The following is an 18,579-nucleotide window of genomic DNA, read 5'->3' on the forward strand; positions in this document are numbered from 1 at the left end:
CGCCCTCCTTCTGGGGCTCTCCAGGACAGCAGTACTCAGGAGGGGCGTGGGCTCAGTGGGAGGAAACAGGAAAAAAAAAAAGCCGCAAGGATTGCACAACCTCATCAGAATATGTTCTTGGGAAAGGATGTAGGTGGCATTGATTCGTCAGCCCTTATGGAGGGAGAAACAGTGAATGCATTTGGAGGAGCAGAGGTGGTTTTTCTGAAAGTGGTAGCATTGGAAGTAGGCATGGAGGACTTGTCCGTTGTTGACAGGAAAAGGAAGTGTCTGCCAGGCAGAGGGCACAGCCAAGGCAGAGGCGAAGAGGCAGGAAGGTGGGTCTCTTTTGTACACGCATGTAACTGAAGCTGTCTTGAGGAACCAAGAGCTGTCCAGCCTAGCAAGGCAACCAGAAGGCGACCCACCCCTGTCCCATGCCCAGAATTGACTGCAAGGGGAATTAAAAGGGAAGGGAGGTTCCTGGCATGAGGATGGCACTAGTCCTAGTCAAGGACAGAGAAGGTGGACCCATTTCCAGGGGGGTAGAACATACGACCAGAGCCTGGAAAGCAATGTGGGTAGGGAACATTTGACCAGGGATTTGGAAACCGTGTTCATGAGTCTAGGAAGCACAGGGGAGGTGAAGCCCAGGGGAGGTGAAGACCACTGGAGGCATCTAACTCAGCCTAGAGGATCTGCGAGGGCTTCCTAGAGGAATGATGCTTGGGGGAATCAGAATTATTCTGGAGGAGATGGGTGTACGAGAGAGTGTTCCCACTGTGATAGTAGCATATGCAAAATTTGGGGGTGAGGCTCTTGGAGAGGCTGAGACAAACAGCAGGAGTCCAGATAACACAAGGACTTGAATAGCAGGGACCAGCGGTTTGGACTAGTGTGGGAAAAAGGCAGAAGTCGCAGGATTCAGCTCCAAGGCTAAGACCACTCTGTGGTTTCCATTCTCTCCAGAGACTCGCTACTCCCCAGGGAACCTAACAGGGTTAGGGGAAAGGAGGAAAGGGGAAAGGAGATGTTATGTATTGGTTGTTGCTGTTAGTGTTGGCTTTGCCTTTGTATTTATGAAAAAAAAAAATTAAGCACACACAAAGTATGCAGAAAAATAAAGACATGGAAACCCACATGATTTCCACTCAGCTTTACCAAGTTTTGGCTTCTTTACATTTTTCAGATCCTCTTCAGAAGAAATAAATTGTACTTTCTCTTCCTGTTCAGCACAGGGGATCAAGGTGAAAAGGAGAACCCCTCGCGGGAACTTCGCATTGTAAGCTCTGCCTCAACATCTGCGTGGAAAACAGCGGAGACAGACTGATCCGGCGGGACAGCCAAGGTGCTGGAGCCGCACACAGGTCAGTGGCCCCCCGCCTTGTTCCCCAGAGTTGGATGCGCCATCAGATCCTTTGGCACCAGGAGAAATGAAACGATGGTCATCCACTGTGGGGCCAAGGTAGAAGGAATCCCAGACAAAGATCTAAAGGTGCAGGAGAATGAGTTAAGAAAGAATAACTTAAGGCAGCCCAGGTGACTTAGCGGTTTGGCGCTGCCTTCGGCCCAGGATGTGATCCTGGAGATCCGGGATCGAGTCCCACGTCGGGCTCCCTGAATGGAGCCTGCTTCTCCCTCTGCCTGTGTCTCTGCCTCTCTCTCTCTCTGTGTCTCTCATGAATAAATAAATAAAATCTTAAAAAAAAAAAAAAAAGAAACAACTTCTCTGATACTGGAAACTTTGATTTCGGGATCCAGTAGCGCATTGATCTGGGGATCAGATATTATGCAAGCATTGGTATGTAAAGCCTGGACTTCTATGGGGCGCCGAGTAGGTCAGGCTTCAACGTCAGACAAGATCAGACAAGGAGTACAGGACGGGCTGCATAGGGCCAGACACAGAATCAGCAAAGAGGAGGCCAGGTGCTGGTTCTTGCGGAAGTACTATGGGATCATCCTCCCTGGCAAATAAATTCCTCTTTCTTTCTTTCTTTCTTTCTTTCTTTCTTTCTTTCTTTCTTTCTTTCTTTCTTTCTCTCTCTCTCTCTCTCTCTCTCTTTCTTTCTTTCTTTCTTTCTTTCTTCTTCTTCTTTCAAGATTTTATTTATTTATTCATGAGAGACACAGAGAGAGAGAAGCAGAGACACAGGCAGAGGGAGAAGCAGGCTCCATTCAGGGAGCCCGACGTGGGACTCTATCCCGGGTCTCCAGGATCACACCCTGGGCTGAAGGCAGACGCTAAACCACTGAGCCACCTGGGCTGCCCTAAATTCCTGTTTCTATCCAAAAAGCCAACACAAAATTTTCAGTGGGAAAAATATTGTAACTGACAATCCTGTGTAACTTCTCAGGTCTTATTTCTCTCTTTCCTTCTCCCAGGCAACTGCCCTCTCAAATGTGGTGTTTACTATGTTAAAGCAACTTTGTGTATGTATTTAGACAAGGTATTGGGTGGTTTTGCACATCTGAAGTTTCATATGGATGGTACTATGGGCTCTGTATCCTTCCACAATGTATTTTTTGCCTCCTCCACACTAAAAGATATATCTCTTCAACACTCATTCTTCATTAAAGTAAAATAAAATAAAATAAAATAAAATAAAATAAAATAAAATAAAATAAAATAAAATAAAATAAAATAAAATAATACAAACACAAGAAAACAAGTCTTGGTAAACAAAGAACAGGATAAAACTTCCTTAATTTGATAAGCAGCGATTTCCGGAACCCACAGAACTGTCTTCCTGAAGAGTGAATCCTGAGAGCCACTTTTTATAAAATCAAGAACAAAATAAAGATGCCCATCCTGCTATTTTGCCAATGCAATGAGAAAATAAAAACAAATAAGACATAAATATTGGAAAGGAAGAGTCAAGGTTGACAGTGTTTTGCAGCCATGATTATTTATCTAGAAAGTCCTAGGGATTTAACTTCTGGACTCACTAAGGGTGAAGTAAGAGTGAAGGGAGCAGCTTTCTTATGTCCTAACAACGAGCATTTGAAAAGGAACAAGGAAGGGGCGCCTGGGTGGCTCAGTTAGTTAAATGTCTGCCTTTGGTTCAGGTCATGATCATGGGGTCCTGGGATTGAACCCCGTGTAGGGCTCCCTGCCCAGTAGGGAATCTTCTTCTCTCTCTGCCCTTCACCCCCCATTTATGTGCTCTCTCTCTATCTCTCGCTCTCTCATTCACTGTCTCTCTCTCAAATAAGTAAATAAAAATTTTTTAAAAAAATAAATGAAGAATAAGTTATGACCAAGACAAACTGCCAGTACAAGACCTCCACTGATACTAATTACATGAGAAAAAATAATAACATCCAATTTAGGACACAAGATATCTGAATCATTTGGACTGAAAGCCTACTGAGAGAACTCTGAAGGTTCTACTTTGTGGTCTATCCAACCCAGTGTTCAAAGGCTAAATTTTTAGTGTAAAATAAGTTGGGTATTCTTCAGTATCCCAAAAAGATAAGCAAACCCAAAAAGAAATATATACCATGTGTGATATATCTCAAAATGTGTTTTCAAGAGCATCTGAAATTTTGTTTGTACATGTACCTTGATCATTTATAAAGCTACTATGATCTATAATTAAAGAAAATTTGTCTTACCATTTTAAAAAAATAAAAAAATAAATGAAAAGGGATAAGGAAGAGGAAACCTATCCTCTTCCCAAGATAAGAAAAACTCTTGAGCATTAATTCTTTCCAAATTAATTTATAAATTCAGTATCACCTCAATAAAAATCCTAAAAAGATTTTTGATGGAGTTGTTTTATTGTGGTAAAATGCACACACACATGACATGAAATTAACCATCCTAACCATTCCTAAGTGCACAGCTCAAGGCATGAAGCACACTCACAGTGTTGTGCAGCCACCCCCATCATCCACTTCCAGAACTTTCCATCTTCCCAGACTGAACCTTTGTCCCCAGCAAACACTGACTCCCCACCCTCTGCCCCACCTCTGGCTCACACCATCTCCTCTCTGTCTCTGTGGACAGGACTCCTCTAGAGACCTCATAGAAGTGGAATCCTAAATAGATTGTTTTAGGGTTTTTTTTTTCAATTTTTTTATTTTGAAGGAATTTTTGAATCACAGATGAATTGCAATGATAGTACAGGGAGTTCTATCCACCTTTTTCTCAGCTTTCTCTCATGTTAACATCTTACATTGCCATCATACACTTGTCAAATAGAGGAAAGGAATATTGCAATACCATTAATAAAACAAATGGTTTCATTTATATTTCACGTTTTCCTACTCATGTCCTTTTTCCTGTTGCCGGATGGTATCCAGGATCCCACATTGCATTTAGTCATGTCAGCTTCCCAGGGCTGCTGTGATAAAGGACCACAGACAGGGCGGCTTGCACACCAGAACTGTACCGTCTCCACCCTCAGGAGGCTGGCAGTCTGAGATCAAGCTGTCGGCGGGTTTAGCTCCTTCTGAGGTGTGTCTCCCGTGTCCTCACAGGTCATCCCTCTGTGTCTGTGTCCTTACTTCCTCTTTTTTTTTTTTTTAAGATTTTATTTATTCAGGAGAGACACAGAGAGAGGCAGAGACATAGGCAGAGGGAGAAGCAGGCTCCATGCAGGGAGCCCAATGCGGCACTTGATCCCAGGATCCCAGGACCCCACGACCTGAGCCAAAGGCAGATGCTCAACCCCAGCCCCCCAGGTGCCCCCTTACCTCCTCTTCTCATGAGGACACCAGTCTATCCTAATGACCATCCTGATGACCTCATTTTAACTGAAATACCTCTAAGACTATCTCCAAATTCAATCTCTTTCTGAGGTCCTGGGGATTGAGACTCCAAAGTATGAATTAGGTGGGGGATACATACAATTCAGCTGCCAAGTCTCTGAAATGTCCTCCAAACTCTGGCAGCTTCCTGGTCTTTCCTTGCCTTTCACACTCTTGACAGTTGTGAAGAGTAGCTATCTGGCACTGTGCTGAATGGTCTTTTGGTTGGGGATTTTCTGCTGTTTTTTTTTTCTTTCTTTCTTTTAAAGATTTATTCAGGGACTCCCCGGGTGGCTCAGTGGTTTAGCACCGCCTTCGGCCCAGGGCGTGATCCTGGAGTCCTGGGATCGAGTCCCACATTGGGCTCCCTGTGTGGAGCCTGCTTCTCCCTCTGCCTGTGTCTCTGCTTCTCTCTATGTGTGTCTCTCATGAATAAATAAATAAAATATTTTTAAAAATAAAGTTTTATTCATTTGAGAGAGAGAGAGACAGAATGAGCTGGCGGGGGGGTGCAGAGGGAGAGGGAGACAAGCAGACTCCTCACTGAGCTGGGAGCCCAGTATGGGCTGGATCCCAAGACCCTGAGATCACGACCTGAGCTGAAGGCAGACGCTTAACTAACTGAGCCAACCAGGGGCCCGTCTGCTGTTTTATTCATGAGTAGATTAAGGTGATAGATTTGAAGAGAAGAATACAACAAAGGAGAAATGTTCTCACCACCTCACACTGGAAGGGAGGGTCAGTTGTGTGTGCATGACCATCACTGGCAATGCGGTTAAGGTTAACCATGGTCACAGTGGTGACCAAGGAGTGGTGACCTGGTTAACCTTGGAACCAGCGTCTGCCAGGTTCCCCTGCCGTAGAGTCATCATCTTTCACCTCCCATACTCTATTCCTTGCATTATCAACAGGGTCGACGTCACCCCCAGGGGTGCAAAAACAAAAATGAAAAATCTTAGGTGTTACAATGCCTAGTGTGGGCCTGACCTAGACCAACCCTACCCAACAAAATCTTACCCCTTAATATTTAATAGGAGGAGATGATAAGAGAAAATATGTGAAAGGCTATTGTGGGGTGGGGGGGACAGTCTGAATAAAAGGTTGATAAACACTGCTCTATTCCTATGAGATAAGTCACAAAATTGGCCCCACTCCAGGGGGAAGACAATTCCCTCTTGCCACAGAAAGCACTATTCAAAATGTGTGAACAAGTGTTAAAACCACCACAGTAATTAATAACTATTCTTCAGGGGGAGATGATATAAGTCTGAGGCCATGCAAATATCCTGTTTCTCTGGTTTAAAGTCACACTTGTTAAAAAAATAAAATAAAAAATTAATAAAGTCACACTTGTTAATTGTAAGCATCCGTCTCTGGGTCTCACTTGCAGTGATTATTACCACGGTGTTCTACAGAGATCTCCTAAATCCTTCATTCCTTCTACACTTATTTTTTTTTCCTTCTACACTTATTAATTGGAATCACTTTGTGTGGAAAACCACACCAGTTCTTTTAAATCGGCTTTATGTTTTAGAGTGGTTTCAGGTTCACGGCAGAGTTGAGTTGAAAGTACAGAGCTTTCCCCGAGAACCTATGTGCACAGCTGCCCCCATTACCAACATCCTGCACCACTGGGGCACCTCTGTGACAATCGATGACCCCACACCGACACATCATGATCTCCCAGGGTCCGTAGTTGACATTAGGGTTCTTTCCATGTTGTATATTCCGTGGGTGTGGACAGATGTCTCATGACGTGCATCCAGCATTATAATATCATACAGAGTAGTTTCACTGCCCTAAAAATCCTCTGTGTTTTGCCTATTCATCATATGCGGAATTTAAGAAACGAAACAGATGAACATAGGGGAAGGGGAAAAAAAAGAGAGAGAGACAGAGACCAGGGAGGGAAGCAAACCATAAGAGACTCTATTTTTTTAATGTAAGCTCCAGGAGCACTTGAATGGCTCAGTCAGTTAAGTGTCTGCCTTTGGTTCGGGTCATGATCCCAGGGTCCTGGAATGGAGCCCCGCATCGTGCTCCCTGTTAAATGGGGAGTCTGCTTCTCCTTCTCCCTCTGCCTGCAGCTCCCTCTGCTTGTGCTTTCTCTCTCTCTCTCTCTCTCTCTCTCTCTCTCTCAATCTGTGTCAAGTAAATAAATGCAATCTTAAAAAAAATAATGCATGTCAGCTCCATGCCCAGGGTGGAACCCAATAAGGGGCCTGAACTCATGACCCTGAGATCAAGACCTGAGGTGAGATCGAGTCAGACGCTTAACTGATTAAGCCACTCAGGTGCCCCCATTAGAGTTTCTTACTTATAGAGAACGAACGAACGGAAGGTCGCTGGAGAGAAGATGTGGGGGGATGGGCTGGAGGGTGACGGGCATTAAGGAGGGCACATGATGTAAAGAGCACTGGGTGTTGTATGTAGGTGACAAATCGCTAAATTCTACACCTGAAACCAATTTTACCACTTACATTTAAATAAAAACTTGAAATGAATTAATGCCACACACACACAAAAAAACAAAACAAAACAAATGGATTTTTTAAACATTTTATTGAAGGATCGCCAAACAGGCATCAAAACAAGCTTGACAAGTGAATTATCTGAGTTATAATAGAGAGGCTACAACTAGGGTGGGTAATATTTTGGGATCCAAGGATGGGGACGGAGGAAGCTTCAGTTTTCACTGTACGGATGAATATGTTTTGGTTCTATGTGCATGAATTATTCAAAACGTTTTTAACATTAAAAATTCAAAACCATGGTAATGTAAAAAAATCATCTTAAGAAGAATAATGAGCACTTTGGGTTTTTTGTTTTTTTTTTTTTAAAGATTTTATTTATTTATTCATGACAGATGAAGAGAGAGAGGCAGAGACATAGGCAGAGGGAGAAGCAGGCTCCATGCAGGGAGCCTGATGCGGGACTCGATCCCAGGACCTCAGGATCACACCCTGAGCCCAAGGCAGACATTTAACCGACTGAGCCACCCAGGTGTCCCTAGAATAACGAACACTTTGATGAGAAGGACAATCCCTGGAAGATGTCAGAACATATTATAAACTCGGCTTGGTTTCCCCAGAAGCAGAGACTGAGACAAGGATTTGGTTATAAGTGGTTTATCTGGGAGAAGCACCTGTTGAGGTGTGGGAAGGTGCGACAGGGAAAGGCCATTAGGGGGGATGAGAAGGGGCCTTACGTGAGCAACTGGGGCTGAAGCCCATCAGGAACTTCTGAGAGATGATCTAGAACACATGTCAGAGTGATCCCTTCGGTTGCACATCTGGTTTCCTGGGAAGCTGACTCAGGAATATAGCACAAAGGTTGTTCGCTGTCATATTGTGATTTATCACAAGAAATACACATGTGGCACAGAGCTCCTAAAACCCTTGGAATTTCCAAAGTGATGAGAGGGATAAAGGTGTCTTATGTCAGTGAAGCGACTTCTGGAAAGCCCTCAGGTCAGGTCACCTCAGGTGGGGGTGGTTCCCATTTCCAGTGGAGCCAAGCATGTGATTAGAGGATTGAAACTTTCATTCCCAGCCCCTGACATCGGAGGAGGGGGGAAGGATTGTGGGCCGAATCAATCGCCAATGGCCAATTGGTTGATTTACTGGGTCTGTAATGAAGCCTCCATAAGAACCCAAGAGGTCAGTGGTCTTAGAGCTTCTGGGTTGGTGAGCACTGGGAGGTGCTGGGAGGAGGTGTGCCTGGAGAGAGCATGGAAGCCCCTGCTCCTTCCCATACTCTGCCCTACGCACCCCTTCCAACTGGCTGTTGCTGAGCTGTACCCTTTTATAACAAACTGGCAATCTAATAAATTTTCGATCTATGGTTTATAGTTGATCGGAAACCCAGCTGACATCCTGGACTTGAGGTTGGCGTTGGAAGTGGGGAGGTAGTCCTGTAGGACCACACCCTTAACCTGTGGGATCTGGCACTAACTCCAGTGACATAGTGTCTGATTTGAGTTGAACTGTAGCACACCCAGCTGGTGTCAGAGAATCACTCGAATGTGTGAGGGGCCATCACCCCCACACCCCACATTGGAATTGGGTGCAGACTCGTCTTATTTATGAAAAAGCATCCTTGGGGGAAGCTCCTGTGGAAAGGAGGGGAAGCGTGTATCAAATTTCTACAGCAGGCAGTTCTCCAATTCTGATGCCCTCTACCAGCTGAAAATGGGGTCCCCAGGCTACCCACATTTCTGCCTGGCTGACTCCAAATTTGGAGGTTCCCATAACCCCCTCTCAGGTTTGGTAATTTGTTATGACTCACGGAACTCAGAAGACCTTAGGAACTGGGGACAAAACCCAAATCTCTTTTTTTATTATGTCACAGGAAGGAAGCAGAAATGCACAGAGGGAGACGTTGGGCAGAGCAGGTTGCAGGTTTGATAACTGCCTCAGCTGACCCCACCCACAGGAGCTCTGAAACCAGAATGGACCCCCATGTTGAGACAACAATGTCCCTCTGCAGGAATGTGAGCCATGCCATGAAGGGGCATGACTCTGAGTGAGGCAGCTCTCTGCAGCTGAGTCTATCCCCAAAGGGCTTGAGAGCTGACGCCTCTCTGCCAACAAACCTCCAAGCAGCTGGGGCAGCATGTCTTTTCCTTGAAAGGGCATCTGGGGGGCCCACCCCAAGGCCTACCATGTCGCTGAGGGAGGAGGGAGCTGGGGTATGTATATACCAACTCTTAATGGCCATTGGTCATTGGTATTCATTCCCTGGTACTTCCAGCTTCCATGGTGAACCCCAGGGACCAGAGAAGACCCTCCATCAAGCGTGCAGGTAATGGCAGGTGGATCCTAAGCAGGGATGTGATAAGGGCCCAGGGGATATGGCAGCTACAGAAATCGATCCAAACTGTGATCTTGGCAAGGAAACAAGAGTAGATCAATGGAACACACCAGTCCTGACGGTATCCCATACCCGGTCATTTTATTAAGGTCCAAGGAGCAGAGTCCCAGAGCTACAACCTCTGAACTAAGGGAAACCTCGCACCATCACAAGAAGGACAGGAGTGAACCCATATAGGATGAGGAATCTGACCGGGAAGAGTCCCAGAGCATTGTCAAGATCTCCACACCAGCAGACCCGGTGTATGGGGGGCTGGAGGGGGGGGGGTTGGGGGAGGAATCCTGGTGTAAACATGGGTGAGGTTCTACAGACCCAACAGAGGTGGGGTTGGGGCTACAGGGGTCAAGGACAGAGAGCACCCTTCAGCCACTGGAACAGGAGGCTGAAGGCTTTCTGCCAAAATCACATTTGGGGTTACCCCTAAGTCCCCCAGTCTTCCCACCCACTGCTGGTGGGTTCTCCTTTGTTCCAAGACTTCAGAAAGCTGCAAAGCCCATCCCGGACATGAGTCCATGTCCCTGGCCCACTGGGTCAATCATGTTAATAGCTTCAGCTTGCTTAATGCTTTCACACCTGCCCTGTATGCATGTATTCTGGACAACCCGATGAGTGCCTGAGTCTCCTTGCCGGGGTCTCCTGCCTCCCTGATTGTTGTGCCCCTCCAGTTCTTGGAGGAGCCCTCCTCCCTGGGGTATGCATTTCAAGTACACAACAACCAATCCAGAGCCCGCACCCCCAACTACCTCCCTTATCAGGCTCTCATACTTAGGGCCACCATCGCCTGAGTATGGATCTTTAAAAAAAGAATCCCAGACTCTCCAGCCTAGGGGCCAGGGAATGGAGGAGGGGGGTACCCAGGTAAACACCCATGTAAGGGTTTCAGAATCCCACTCCCACTTGATAGAGTGTTTCCTTCTCCTAAGACTCACCTGGGCAGCAGGGGTGAATCATCCACCCAGTGCCCTCTGCCTTCATGTTCCATGTCTGAGAGCCCCGTGCAGGTGAAGTGATTTTTTCCCTTCCTTTTTTAAGATTTTATTTATTTATTAGAGAGAGAGAGAGCACGAGTGGGGAGAGAGGCAGAGAGAGAAGTGGACTCCTCACTGAGCAGGGAGCCTGACGTGGGACTCAATCCCAGGACCCCAGGACCATGACCTGAGCCGAAAGCAGCCGCTTAACCAACTGAGCCACCCAGTCTCCCAGGTGAAGCAGCTTCTCTTGGAAGTCTGCAGCTGTAGGAAGTTCTGGTGGACGTAGGGAAGTCAGGAGGGGGCTCTGACCCCACTTTCTGGGCTCAGCATCTCTCCAGTTGCCTGGCAGCAAGCTCGTCTTTCAGTGGGACCTTACGCTTCCTGCCAGGCCAGGTCCTGAGCACCTCTCACATCTGTATCCTATGAGCACGTATGTTCCGACTTGCAGACACATGCACACAACTGGTCTCTCAGCACACACACCTGGTAATACTGCATGTTTGTGTGCTCTTACATGTGCCAAGCATGTACCCATGAGTTGACTCATGCCTGGGTTTGACGTGCTGGAGTCAAATCAAGCCAGGTCCCCACCGTGTATCTTGTCAGCTCCGCAGTGACGGCATCACGTGAATGGCTTGAGATCAGCCACAGTGGCAGTACGTACGCCAGGGAAACTGGCCAACACTCCAAATCAGGACTTATCCCCCGCTCCCTCCAGAGAGCTAAGTGTTAGCCATTTGTCAGGACACCACCGGAGCTTATTTATGTTTTACGTGTCCCCCAGACCCAGGTGTCCAGATCTCATTTGTACCTCCTTGCAGGATGCCTGGTTCTTATCCTCCCCCGCCCCCCCAAGTGAAGCAGGCAGTCTCTCTTCCAGAAAATCTCATCTGGCTCTCTTGTGCCCAGTGGACCAGTGGCCAGGGGCATGCCCCAGGTCAGGCTGACTCCCTGGACAGATGCACCTGCTCCCCGGCACTTTCGGTAACGACGAGTTGGGCCCCCACTTCCTGGCAGGCAGTGACAGAGTCGTGTTAGTTCTGTTGGGAGCTGAAGGAGTAACAGTTGCCTCGGAAGAATGTCCGCTCCCAGGGATGGGGCAGGTGGCAGGGCTGGGACTCAGCTTGATGCCCCTAACCCCAGGTCTGCCCACTCTTCAATCCCCTGAGGGTCGGGGAGGGGGCCCTCCTTGGTTCTCCATGCCCAACGGCTCGCCCCCCTCCCCCACTTGCTACCCTCCCCCAGGCCCAGGAGAACTAGGAGTCCCGGTCCCATATCCTCCAGACTGGGAGAAGTAGGGAGCTCAGAATAAGAGACTGGTTTAATTTAGTGCCTACTGTGTGCCCCTGGGAATACCAAGGGGAACCATCCTTGTCACTCTGTGTTCCTAGCTGAGTGAGGGACGGTTACTCAAGCAGAGTCCCACCACACCCACAGCACACCAGAGACCTTTCCAGAACCCCCAGGACCCTGGTGCCTGGCCGGTCACCAAGTCCAGCCTTCAGCTGGGTCAGTTCTTCATGGATCTCCTGCTTCAAAGGCTCTAGCTCCTGGGACCTGGGACCCTGAAGATTGTGCCAAAAAAAAATCTGTGGTTATTAAACATCTGCTGTGTACGTGCCCTGCACAAGGCCCTTGGGGACATTGTTGCTCAGTCAAGATCTTGGTTAATCCTTTCTGAAGATGGGGAAGATGGTGGATGAAATCTGCACCAGAGATCAAGAGCCAGGAGTCCTCTTATTCCTCCCCCTCCCCCTCCTCCCCTGCAGCAGAGTGGGGAGGGACTGTGGGAGAGGCCACCAAGCAGGGCAGCTGACCAGGAAAACCTGGAGGACCCAAATCTTGGCTTTCAGCCTTATCTCTTTCTGGGAACTAGCCCCCCACCCAGGTAACATCTGCACCCTGGGAGTCCTTGACCTTGGGCATCTGTACCTGACCTTGGATGAGGATGGCCACCAGAAGCCCAGTGAAGAGCACGAGAGGGAAAAGCAGCAGCCCCAAGGAAGCCTGACTGTGGCCCAGACATCCTGAGAGAGAGAAGGAGGGCTGATTCCAGCACACTTGTGTTCCTGCCTAAGCCTGTCCCCAGGAACCTCCCAGGACTCAAGAGTCTGGCAGTGGTTGTACCTACTCCGTGCCCTAACCCCGTTGTACCTGTAAAGTTCTAGAAACTGAATTGTTGAATCCAAAGTCTGTGGTGGAAAGTGGTCCCACTGGTTATCAGCTCTTCCTCCTCTGAATGGGTAGAGAAGCAACTTAGAGTCTGTGCAAGCTGACACCAGAGTGGGCCACCTCCTTATGCCCTCCCCGAGACCCCAGAGTCCCAACCCAGCCTCACCTATAGTGTCCGGCCGCCATGCCATCTGTTCCCAGGAGTCACACATGTCTACCCACTGCTCCCAAATGCCTTGTTCAGGACTCCTGGGGACCACAGCTCTTCTTTCTCCCTGTGATGCTCACTTCTGAAACCTGCTTTCACTCAGGCACCAGGCAGTGACAAATCACCGGAAAAGGCTGGAGGGAGACATGAAATGAGATGGGCTGGGCCTTCCCGGAATTCTAGGAGGTAGCATGGGGTGGTCTGGTGTCGACAGGAAGGAGGGCTGGTCCACTTGCGGCATGACCAACTCTTGGGATGCTTTGGATGAGATCCAGCAATATGGAAAGCAGGGCTAATTTGTTATGCTTCCTTCACTCAGGGCAGAGGCGGGCATCGCCCCATCATCCAGGAACCACCATCCCCCTCTGACATCCACTCTGCCCTCGTGGCTTGCCGATGGCCTCATTGATGGTGATTTCTGAAACTGTGTTTGGGAGCTGGCGCTGGATCACAATTGCTTACATTTATTTAACGCCTACTACAGTGGGGCACTTTTCTGCTAAGTACTATATATATGGATTGATTTAGTCTTTCCGCACTGGCATGGATAATATGACCAGCATGTTAGAGAAAGGGCAAACTGACGTAGCCTGGTGGCGGGGGGTGGGCCATGAAGACAGTGTCCAGGTCCAGGAGAGGGGAAGGTAGCGCTGTAAGCCAGGACTCAGGTCCCTCTGGGGTTCCCTGTTCAGCTGTCTGGTGGCCTCTCCCATAGTCCCTCCCACCTCTGGTGCAAGGGAGGAGAGAGGAGCTGGAGGCCGCCCTGGAATCCTAGCTCCCTGGCTCTCCAGCAGCTGCTCTCTCTGCAGGATCAGTTTCCTCAAATGCAAATGATTAGACTGTCAGGAGCTGTACTGTGACCCCAGGGTTGGGGGTGGCATCCACCACCCAATTTGATGGGTGATTCTGTTGCGCAATACAAGAGACACCGCAGATAGCTATTTATTTTACTATTATTGTTTAAATTTTTTTTCCAGGGGCACCTGGGTGGCACAGTCAGTTAAGGATCTGGCTCTCAGTTTCAGCTCAGGTCATGATCTCAGGGTCATGAGATCAAGCCCCAAGTCCAGCTCTACATTCCACGGGGGAGGGGGGAAGGGGTGTCTGCTTGAGAATCTCCTTCTGCCCCTCTCCTGCCCCAACTCTCTTGCTCTCTCTCTCAAAAATAAATAAATCTTTAAAAAACTTTTCTCGGGTTTCATTGAGTTACAATAGATGCATCACATTATGTTAGTTTTAGGTACACAACGTAATGATTCCATGCATCGATATATTGCAAAACGATCACCACGATAAGTCTAGTTCCATAGTTAACCCAGTTACAAATTTTTTTCTCATGATGAGAATTTTGAAGATCTGCTCTCTTATGAATGTCTTCTAGGGTTCCAATTTCTCCACATCCTTTTTTTTTTTTTAATTTTTATTTATTTATGATAGTCACAGAGAGAGAGAGAGAGAGGCAGAGACACAGGCAGAGGGAGAAGCAGGCTCCATGCACCGGGAGCCCGACGTGGGATTCGATCCCGGGTCTCCAGGATCGCGCCCTGGGCCAAAGGCAGGCGCTAAACCACTGCGCCACCCAGGGATCCCCAATTTCTCCACATCCTTGACAACACTTACTACAATCTCTTTTATTCCAGCCATTCTAGTGGGAGTCAAGGGATAGCTCATTGTGGTTTTCATTTGCATTTTCCTGGCGGGGGACACTTATTAAAAATGCAGATTCTGAAAAAAAAAAAGTAGATTATTTTTTTTCTTTCAAGACTTATTTAAATTCAAGTTAGTTCATATATAATGTAGTTACTGGGGTGGAATTCAGTGATTCATCACTTACATATAACACCCAGTGCTCATTACATCCTTAATGCCCATCACCCACTCACCCCATCCCCCCACCTGCCTCCCCTCCAGCAGCCCTCAATTTGTTTCCTATGTTTGAGTCTCTTATGGTTTGCCTCCCTCTGTCTTTATCTTATTTTTATTTTTCTTTCCCTTCCACTATGTTCATCTGTTTTGTTTCTTAAATTCCACATATGAGGGAAATCATATGGTATTCTTAACCCACTCCCAAGAAAGTCCAATTCAGTAAGTTTGGAAAGAGGCCCAGGAAAAATAGGGGGTGGGGGAGCAGTCATTTATTTTCTGATAACTAGATTTAACTTCTCATGCAAGCCTTATTTCGTCCTGGTGAGTCAACCTGTCATCACAATTGAACACATATTCAGCCCATAACTTGGGATGGAGACCGTGGAAGGTACAGGTGACCAGGCATGGGGTGCTTAGCAGCATCTGCGGGCTCACTCTGAAACAGGACTTTCTTACCTGAGCCAATTAATAATTTTTTTCATTTGTTTGTACTTGTTTGTATTGTTTCCTCTTACTTGCAACTAGACACGTCCTGACTGATACACACCCTTACAGCTGAAAGGGACAAAGCCAGTCCTAAGCTTTGAACAAGGAGATAATTTAAAATCCTTGCCCTTCAGAAAGGGGTGAAAGGCAGGTGCCTTAGTCTTCTCAAGCTGCTATTTTTAAAACACCATAGGGGCGCCTGTGTGGCCCAGTCAGTTAAGCCTCCAACTCTTGGTTTCAGCTCAGGTTGTGATCTCAGGATCATGAGATCCAGTCCCGTGCTAGGCTCCCGACTCAGCGTAGAGTCCACTTGAGATTCCCTCTCCCTCTACCCCTCCCTCTGCACTCGTGAGCAATCTCTCTAAAATAAATAAATAAATAAATAAATAAATATTTTTAAAAAGATTTTATTTTATTATTTATTTATTTATTCATGAGACACACAGAGAGAGAGAGAGAGAGAGAGAGAGAGGCAGAGGCAGAGGGAGAAGCAAGCTCCATGCAGGGAGCCCGATGTGGGACTCGATCCTGGGACTCCAGGATCTTGCCTTGGACCAAAGGCTAAACCGCTGAGCCACCCCGTGTCCCTAAATAAATAAATCTTTTAAAAAATACCATAGACTGAGTGACTTATAAACAACATAGTTCTGGAGGCTGGAAAGTCTAATATCAAGATGTTGGCAGATTTGGTTCTTGGTGAGGTCTCTCCTCCTGGCTAGCAGATGGCTGCCTCTCCAGGAGGGGATAGGGAGCTCTGGTGTCTCTTCCTCTTCTTAGGAGGGCTCTAATCCCATCACAAGGGCCTCACCCTCATGACTTCATCTCGACCCAATTACCTCCCAAAGATCCCACCTCAAAATAATGCGCCACTGGACATTGGAACTTCAACATATGCACTGGGGTGGGGGGCAGAAATAGTCCATAATAGCATGTTAATGATGGCCATGTGTGCTTTCATTGGGAATAGATAGCAAAGTCCTTTAAGCTAGTCTCTCTGCCCAGAGGGGTGTAGAAATTTCCATCTGATTTTGACAGGAAAGGATAAGGTCAAGAGACAACTCCCAAGTAACAAGCTGGTAGATGATATCCATCGTTGATAACTCGAGAAGAATCTGATAGATCTATTACCAAGAAGCATAGTTCTGGCCACACGGTCAGTCATGTGACCATGAACTTCCCATGTGACTTCCCAGCTTTTCCACATTTGTCAGGAGTCTGTCATTTTAAGGATGCTGAGTGATGGATCCAACATTCTCATAGATCCCCAAATGGACAGACCAGAACAGAAGAGATTTAGTGATGTTGTTAATTTCCTTTGAATTGGGGTAAAATACACATAATATAAATTTGACCTTTTTTTTTTTTTACCACTTTACAGTGTACAATTCAGTGGCATTAAGCACATTCACAATGTTATGCAACCATCTGCACTCTCTTGTTCCAGAACTTTCTCATCACCAGAAAGAGGAAATCCTGGACCGATTAACAGTTACTCCCCACCCCCCTCCCCTATCCCCTGGCAACCAGGAATCTGCTTTCTGCCTTTATGAAGATTTGTCTACTTTGGATATTTCATATATGTGACATTTGTGCCTGGCTTCTCTCTCTGAGCGTAATGTTTTCCAAATCCATCTATATTGTAGCAGGTGTCGGTGCTTAGTTCCTTTTTATGACTGAATAATATCCCATTGTATGAGTAGACCACATTTTGTTTATCCATTTATCGGTTGATGGACATTTGGGCTGTTTCCTCCTTTTGCCTATTATGAATAGTGCTGAATTATTAGCTTTTATTTAACCTTTCCTTAGTACCCTATGTATCTAGTAAAAGCAGTTGTGCTTACTGATGCCATAATCTCCATTGTTCTCGTGCCATCCTCCACTGCAGAGCCCCTCTTGTTCAGCTGTGGTCAAACCTCAGGCTGGCAAATAAGTTTTATTCAACTGAGAGTTCTCCATAAGCTTAGAAAAATGCTACCAATGCTACTCTTGTCTTTTGGAGTTAGCAACATTTCATTTGTATTGGAACAGTTATGAAAAATCTCAAGAGTGTCCCACCATGGGGAGATCTACCTGTTTCCCAAATATCCCTTCCCAAAGCAATACAAAAAAGGGATAAAGCAAGCTATGGCATAGCTTGAACACAGAGAATGCCATAACGTAAAAGGATCATGAAAAAAAGTGAAGAATCATGGAATTGAAGCATGAGATGCCCCACCCTTGTGCTCCAACCCGGAACCAAGGGCAACAGAGAAAAACCACAGCGGGTACAAAAATCGGAAACTAGCAAAGCAATCTAAGGTTGATCTAGGACTAGTTCCGGAAAGATGAAGCTTACCCTAAGTCTGAAAATGCTGCAATGATGTCTGAGTGAGTCAGCGTGTGGATTCCAGAAAAAGGAATTGATTAAAGGAACAGTCTTCAAAGTGCATAGCTTCTGGGGAAAGGAAAAGAAAAAGGAAGAGAAAGCTCCTTGACAGTGTGGTGGTGAAGAGGAATGGAAGGGGCAAATGTAAGGCCCTTCAAGACAAAAGAAAACTAGGAAATTGGAGGCCTTTCCACCTGTTTCTGCCAGTAACCGAACACTAAATTAAGTTGACTTGCTGCATTGACAGACGAGGGCGCCATTGAGCTGCATAGCTCGGAGACAGAGCCCGGTGACCAAAAAAAAAAAAAAAAAAAAAAAAAAAAAAAAAAAAAAAACTAAAGGAACATAGTGAGTCCACAGAGAGTAATTGTAAAAAATCCAGGAAATGAAAATCCACATAAATGGACGAAGGAAAAGTACCCTAGAAAGGAGTTGAGACGTAGAAGAAATTGTAGGTCAACACTCCAAACAGAATTCAATACTGTATAATCAAACAAGCATTTGCCTTAAAAAAAAAAAATCTACATATCAAAATTCAGGGGTGCCTGTGTGGCTTGGTTGGTTAAGCACTGGACTCTAGATTTCAGCTCATGTCATGATCTCAGGGTTGTAAGACCGAACCCCAAGTTGGGCTGTGTGCTGGGTGTGGAGCCTGCTTAAGATTCTCTCTCCTTCTTCCTCTGTCCCTCCCCCATTCACGAGCTCTCTCACTCACTTGTGCTCTGTAAAACAAAACAAAACAAAACAGAAAACAAACCCTAAAATGCTGACATGGGCAGAGATAAATGACGGAAGAGTCCAACCAACTCAGGAAAGAAATAGAATAAAAAAGGCAATTATCTCAGATATATAGAATAAATTGTAAGGTACGCAAGAGAGAATAGACTTCATAAAAAATTTGATAA

The 18,579-nt window shown here is 46.5% G+C and overlaps 1 long non-coding RNA gene and 1 pseudogene across 4 annotated transcripts in view; one reads left to right on the forward strand and one right to left on the reverse strand.

Annotated features, from left to right (window-relative positions):
• The first annotated feature begins 231 nt into the window (after positions 1-231).
• LOC112666978 (60S ribosomal protein L11-like) lies at positions 232-1,954 on the forward strand (annotated as a pseudogene).
• An 8,672-nt stretch (positions 1,955-10,626) lies between these two features.
• The window catches only part of LOC112666424 (uncharacterized), a 38,924-nt gene continuing 30,971 nt past the window's right edge, over positions 10,627-18,579 (reverse strand). For 2 of the 4 annotated variants that reach the window (XR_007404072.1, XR_007404074.1), the window contains exons 2-6: positions 14,575-14,679; positions 12,913-13,088; positions 12,729-12,809; positions 12,507-12,601; positions 10,627-12,139 (exon numbers count right to left, since the gene is read on the reverse strand). This is a non-coding gene — a long non-coding RNA (uncharacterized LOC112666424). The remainder of the gene's footprint in view (positions 12,140-12,506; positions 12,602-12,728; positions 12,810-12,912; positions 13,089-14,574; positions 14,680-18,579) is intronic. The other 2 variants (XR_007404073.1, XR_004807452.2) reach the window with 2 other exon arrangements.

The sequence above is a fragment of the Canis lupus genome, chromosome 20 (genome assembly GCF_003254725.2).
Source record: "Canis lupus dingo isolate Sandy chromosome 20, ASM325472v2, whole genome shotgun sequence".
NCBI classification, from domain to species: Eukaryota; Metazoa; Chordata; class Mammalia; order Carnivora; family Canidae; genus Canis; species Canis lupus.